Source organism: Saccoglossus kowalevskii, chromosome 10, assembly GCF_978046115.1.
Source record: "Saccoglossus kowalevskii chromosome 10, keSacKowa6.1, whole genome shotgun sequence".
NCBI lineage: Eukaryota > Metazoa > Hemichordata > Enteropneusta > Harrimaniidae > Saccoglossus > Saccoglossus kowalevskii.
Genome location: NC_140650.1, coordinates 32,536,988 through 32,544,696, shown reverse-complemented (window position 1 = coordinate 32,544,696; position 7,709 = coordinate 32,536,988). Strand labels below are relative to the sequence as shown.

At 36.4% G+C, this 7,709-nt stretch overlaps 1 pseudogene; it reads left to right on the top strand.

The window, feature by feature from the left end:
- Positions 1 to 411: 411 nt before the first annotated feature.
- Positions 412 to 2,033, top strand: LOC100368958 (histamine H2 receptor pseudogene; annotated as a pseudogene).
- Positions 2,034 to 7,709: the final 5,676 nt, after the last annotated feature.

Here is a 7,709-nt window from a genome sequence, read left to right as displayed (position 1 = left end):
CGGTTCAGTCATGTCTGGAGAACGAATCCACGGACAGAGTGACGAAATCTGACTCCCATTTAATGCCGATGTATAACAACGCCCCACGACTTGTATGTGTTAAGTGTGTACTAATTCCCGGTTGCCTGTCGTGAAAGAATGTAATTATCGCCGCACACTGATGTACAGTCAATCCCATAGCTGTTTTGAAGACATGACGCAATTCACCAGTCACTACACATCACCGAAACCCACAATGCTTTAACGAAGGAGTGTATGTTTGTTTTTTTCTGTCAACAGGCATTTCTAAAGTGAGTCAATCCGACTTGAATTGTTAGCGGCGCCCGGAGAATGGGTCATGTGTAAATACAGTAGCGGTGGAAAAACAACCTCGGGGATTTTACATTTGTGGATATTCTATATACGTCGTAAACAATGGAGACAGAGTTCAGGCAGGGACGGTTCGCTAATCTGATAGGCAATATGTCTAGTAACACTACGAATGACACAGTGACAGCGGACGACCCATATTCGAATCTTTGGGGTAAACGATCTGAGCATGTTCTGGCTGTTATAGGGTTTCTCTTAATCGTTATTATTATAGGAACTATATTCGGAAATGCACTTGTGATTCTCTCGCCACTGAAGAATCGTCGACTCCAAACGGTCAGTAACTATTATATAATATCGCTAGCGGTGGCGGACCTTCTAGTGGGAATCGCAGTGTTGCCGTTCAGCGCCATTTATGAACTGCGCCGCGTCTGGGATTTTGGTCCATTTTTTTGCAACATATACGTATCGTGTGATGTTATGTTCTGCACTGCGTCCATGCTGAGTTTGTTCGCTATCAGTATTGATAGATACATGGCAATTACAGACCCAATGACATATCATGTCAAGATGACATCCGGAAGAGCTTTAACTTTTATTGGAGTAGTGTGGTTGGTTTCCTTTCTCATCTCGTTCGTACCTTTACATCTGGGATGGAACACGGAAGACGGCAACGTTCAGAACTACGCAACGCCGACTCAGTGTGCTTTCGAACACAATCCTACATACAGCTTGGTCGACGGGATAGTCTTATTTTTTATTCCACTTATTGTCATGTGTGTGACTTACCTAAGGGTACTGATGATCGCCAGGCAACAAGCACGCAAGATAAATGCGGGAGCTATTACCCAAAGACGAGAGTCGGTTATCCTGAAGAGCAAATCAGCTGTGGATGAGCACAAAGCTACGAAAATATTAGCAGTTGTTATGGGCTGTTTTGTGATATGTTGGGTACCTTACTTTCTCGCTTTCACCTTCTGTCCCTTGGGTAAATGTAACGTCTCTTACGACGCCTTTGCACTATTATTGTGGTTGGGTTATGTAAACAGTACAATCAACCCAATCCTATACGCACTTCTTAACCGGGAATTCCGTAAAGCTTTCCGCCGTCTAACGTGCTGTTGTCGGAAAGAACAGAGGGAACGCCCGTCGTGGGCATCGGCCTCCGACTCTAGCGAGAACACGAGAAAGCGAAATCCGACAAGCACCGGCCCAAGCGTTATTGATGGTACCATTTCTATGACCGACCGCGCATAATGCATATGTCACAATATATTTTTCTCGGTACTCGTTTTACTGTATTTGCAATATCACTTTTATTTCAAACTGTAAACTATCAGTATGTTCACAAAATATATGTTTCGTTGTTCTATGAAAAAATATTTCGCACGCAGAACAATTGACTAGGAATTATCACCGCGGAAAAAGATCAAAGTACTAAAAATATTTCGACATATATGTTTAGGACTATATAAGTATCTCATAGTCCCGAATAGTTATCTGTTTTCAGTACAGAACAAAAACAAAATTCAAACTGAATATGGACATTCTCGGGTATAATAACTGAATTATTATATCCGTTTTTTTGCACAACCCGAGTTGACATGTGACCAGTTGAGGTTGTGCACAAATCAACACGCCATATTTTAGAAAATCAGATGTATAAAGATTTATTTAAGCGTTTCGTTTCAACAATTGTAAATATATATATATACAGTATACCATATATATTTATTTATCTGTCTTTAAATGAAATCAATATCAATGTAGCACGTAGATAGTTTAGCGTATATATAAACTAACTTATATGGAGGAACGTAATACACACATTTCCGAGTCTAAGGTCATGTCAAACATCTAAGATGAGTTGTGGTAGTTCGTGGAAATTGACAAGTCTGTAAGGCTGAACATATGGATAATACTTTCCCAAATTGTCTTACATTACAAACCAATTCTTTGCTTATACTTTCATGACCTTCAGTAATTCAATTCCTAGTACTTTATTTTTCTGATTTGTTACACTGTCTAAAAAGAGCATTCATTAACGTACTTGCATAGCTTATGTTTTGCACTTATATATCGTGTGCTATATACGTATAATTCCAGGCTTAGTGGTGTACATTTCCATCTACCTTGCTAGAGAGCGCTGCCTAATTTGAACAATGTTTCTGCCCTTTGGGTGGTATGTGTTTGGTTTTGTGTCTGGTAAGTCAGAATAATTCGAGAATTATGTTCTCTGTAGTGTTGCGTTGTGTATTATTATATTGTCGTATAACTATTGACCTCACGTAAAATAGATATATACATGCATATCTTTCAACACCAATGTTGAAAAGTGTGCCCTCTAGAGACGCCTCTTTTTGCGACGTCGAAATGACGCAGGTTGGTGTAAAAAAGATCATTTAAATCAAACAGATTCGTTTGTATGGTTTTCGTCATTTAAAATAAAATAAACTCCTAAAACTGTAATTGTTACACGGAAGTACGATTTATAGAAAATGTTTATTACAAGTGGAATATCATCTTTCTCATTGCTGAAAGTTAGCATTCCCAACGTGTACGTGACATGTGTTCACTTTTTATTCATTAAAATACACATATGATACAAAAACAAGCTCCTTATTTTTCGTAACCTCTTATATTTTCTAAGTATGAATTTCCTATTTGGAGTCAAAGTTCATATATTCAATGCTCAATACGTAACGTTATAAATGTGTGCTGTCCATTCACATAATATAAATCATATTACTCTATATAAACCTTTGAAACACGTGCATTTGAACGTTATGTTCTGGAACACGGGAGGCGCTTTACCGATAAGAAAAATTGTTATGTAGCCTGTGGCGGCGCCCTTCCTGAGAATGTGGCTTCAACACATAAAATGCGTGATTGTACTTGGTAACATAACTGAAATATTTATCGCGACAGTAATCAGTAAGAATCAATCTTATTATAGGGAGCAGATAATTTATTATATAATATGCACATTATTATGTACGATTGTATGTAATTTAGTGTCAGATAATAAAGTTGTTTTGTTTATTTCAGCTATTAGATTACTCATCTTGATCACCAATCTGATATAGTGTAAGGGCTTTAATTATTTTGGCTATAAACTTATTTTAATTTAATTTTTTATTACTTTTATTATTTTACTTTGATTTTGAGATTTTGTTTTTAATTCTGTTCTACATACATCTGATCCGACGCCTATGTAAGTCCTGTTCAAATCTCGCGTAAGTAACACTGGCAGCCAATCACAGCCCCCTTTTATGCAGGCTGTCGGTTGCTTACTTTTCAGTGTAGCGATACTCTACGGGCAATCTTTCTGTACATTATATTTTGCCCACTTGAATAAACCATTAATAGAAAATTGCTAGTATATTTCTTTTTGCAAAGGAAATTCCACAGCATTTTACAATTTTTGTCATTACATTGAATATTTTTTTCACTTCCAACAAATGTGTACACTCCCTGATACATCTTCGCCAGCCAAGGTTCGTTTGTTCAGTCATCGCTTCAATTTTACATCAAACATTGAGCATAATTATCTAGAATGGAAGCAAAAAATAAGTAAATCGTAATGATTAGAACACTGTAAACAGCTATAGTAAACAATGCAAACTGATTTTAAATTGTACAACGGTCACCGGCCCACGGCATCGACGCAGAAAATTGGAGCAAACAAATATTTCCTGATCAATTGCGATGTGTTCCAAATAAAAAAATATTTTATTCCAGTCCAAATCAGCCAAATTACTTTAAAAAAGATTTATTGTATAATGTACACAATTTTGAAAAAATTTGATGAATATTTACAGCTACGGTTTCAATAACCGTAGACGATTTTGGCCCGATCGTCAACAAAACATCACCCGTGTCTAGGGCAAGCAGCTGGAAAATGACACCGGTGTTCGGTCGAACCGGTGGAAACAAAATCGTCACTCCCACAATAACTACGCAAAATAACGATCTAAACTCGAACCATTCGAGCCACAATATAAACATAAAAAAATGACTTTCGTTGCATTTGACAATGATAAACTTACCGAAAAGCCATGTTTTTCTCGGTCGCTAACGTCGGTATAATCCGCCATTTTATTTGAGTGTATTTGCCACCTGACCCTGCCCGGTGACGCCATCATGTGCGCTATAGAAGGGGGTCTGGGATTCATTGACTAAAATCGTCGATAGTGGGCCTCGTTGAAATCTCGTTACATAGGCATAGGGTCAGATGTATGTAGGGCGGAATTAAAATAAATCACAAAATCAAAGTAAAATAATAAACAAAAAAGGCATTAATAACAAAAGTAATAAAAAATAAAATTAAAATAAGTTTATAGCCAAAATAATTAAAGCTCGTACACTACATCAGATTTTAATCAGATTGCTTGATCACTGACTGGTGCACACTATTCAATCAATACATAACAAAATCGTTACTAAAATGCAATATCGTGGTTCTCCCATCAAATATAAACTTCCCAAACTTCGCTGTGTGTCGTTCACAGTAAACTCTTCAGTACCAAAGGAAATAACAAAATTTGCTGCGAAAAGATCTGTATTTGTACCACAGCATTTGTGATAAAGAGGTTATTACACGACAACACCGTGATATCGTGTCGTTACTTATGATACCAAGATCACTCGTAAATACGACACAATATCGAGGGGATATTCGTGATATGTCACCTTCGTTCTTCGCCAGGTGAAAGTTTTAACATAATAGTGTACGACGATTCTGGCACGAAGCAAGCATAATTTGTTGCGCCCTCATCGGTGATCAAACACAAATTTACGCCGATTATGCCATACCGCATTACCAGAATACTCCTGCTGCTTATTTAGTAATAGAAGATATTCACCACGGTCGCACATTTCGACAAATATACCTGTGACGGCCACCCACGACAACACTCGCGAAACGATATTTATATATCAAAGAATGTGCCATAATCCCTCAGTATATTATCTAGCAAAAATAAATATACTTTATACCAATTTTAATCTTCACTGCATGTTTTTTTCTAGTTGTACCACTGTTTGTCTCGTCACTATTTTATTTTCTGTAACTTTTCTCTTGAATCGTTTTTTTTATATTTATTTAGTAATTTATCTGCCCGATTTACTAGTTATTTACTGCTAACTGTCCATATTTACTGGTCAATTAGGCAGATATAGACATGATGAACGTTTGCCAGAGTGCGGCTTACTCCTTACTTGTTTTACTTTCGACTTCCACAGTACGCTGACTAAGGAGTGTAGTAATGTGACAGTCTTTTCTAGTGTTAGGAACAAATAAACTAACAGAGCGGTCAGTACTTGTACAGTATTAAACATTCATCTTTCGAAATATATATATATATATATATATATATATATATATATATATATAAGTGCACTAATGTATTGTTTACACACAAACCTCGAAACATATAAATTCAAGTATCCGACATGGGTCTTCCCAGAATGACGTGCAGACGAATCGAAACAACTGGCGTCATGTTCTGAAGAAAACCTGCATGGGAACATTTTGGAGTGTGTAGATTATGTGTCATTCACAAGGCCAGCTTATTGTGGCGATGTAACTCGTCGTCATTTGATTGATATTACTCTTGTTAATCTTTTTCAATGAAAGATAAGGTATATGTCTCTCATAGAGTATTATTTGCTATATACGACACTAGTAATTCATAAGTTTGAGTGCGCCCTCTATGTATATTTTCGACACACATACATTTATAAGTTAATTACACTTGCTGTGTGCAACAAAAACACACTCTGCTTGATTTCTGGTTAAAATGCATGTTTTCCGTTTATAAATCACCCACTAAATTACTGTGTATTCAGAGTAAACAAGCCAGCCACGTATTGTTACTCCGTTGAATACTGACAAGCTGGGCGTATCATATACCATTGCATGGACCTGATGAATACTTCACACGTTTATATATTTGAAATCGTATGTCGTATTTCACAGTATGTGATTAAACAATAAGAAAACGTGGGTTCAAATATTTGACCCATATTCCTCAAGGTCATTTTAGTGAAAACACATTTCCTTGATTTTCGCCAATAACTTCCGATTTAAGCTCAAAATAATCACATCAACGATAATCGGTGACAGTGATTATTTCAGAAAACGTAACGAAATTAAAACCGTTTACTTCGGTCCGGTTGATGATATTGAGTCCGGATAAGTTCATATTTGTTGTCTCCATCCATGTCACACGCTGAATCGAATTGTATTATAACAAATAGAGATTAGCAGCACCTAGCAATCATGTGGAATTTTTAATAAAATAAAAGCCACAACTTTTATTTGTACGATTCATTACACAATTGAAATTTATTACTGATATTATATATCATTGTCGATACGGATCACGTGACTGCCTCGTTGCAATTGATGTCAAAGAGCACGTAATTGCGGTCAAGGCAGAAAACGATTCTAGAATAGATAATTATAAATTATGGATGTGACGAATTATCGAATTGTATCACTTAGTTACAGAATACTCAGACAAGTCAAGGTTTTTCCTTGGTGTCGCCTAAGCTAGATATTTGCAGACGATGTGTGCGTCACGGCGGCCTATATGTGATTGTACTCACGAAGCACGTCACCATTAGTTATATTGATGAATGCACACACCACTTAGTAAATATAATATGAATTTAATACAGTTAGACATAAGTAAATGTGTTTCGATAACAAGAAAAAACAAACAAAATATATCTAACTAATTTGTTTAGTATTTTAAGGTTATTAATTTGGAACATGTACAACCATTAACCGTCTTTCATCGAAATTCATTGTCTCGAAATAATAATATTACTCGTATGCTGTCTGACGTACGTACTCTGTCTAAGTTTATGTTCAATACACATAATAACGAGGACCTGCCGCGCAATTTCCATGTTATTGTCAGACTCATCATCGCATTATTGGAGGCTGTCGTCGTGAGCGATACTATGCACTGTCTCAATCGAATCACTGCCCACTTATTGATTGATGCCTCAGCGTTCCACTGTACAATCGTACCAAATATTCTAGCGCTAAATATAGATTTTTTTTTCTGCTATCTTAATGGTAAGGGTTTTTGTATCGTGGTACATGCGGTCAAATGGGTAATGTTGAAAACGTTGCACGGTGCTTCCAGCGATCATGATGTTATTGCGATGAATATGAGTATACTGCTAATCAATGTGACAGACTAAAACAGGAAAAGGGCAGTTATATTTCATATTACTAGATACAAATCAAGAGGAATTAATATAAACGAAAACTAAAGTTTATGCGAGTGAAAACAATATAGCAAGATCAGATTGCACGAACCATTTTATAAACCACTTCTGCAGATTAAAGGAATATATTAAAAAAATCTCCTGAAATGACATAA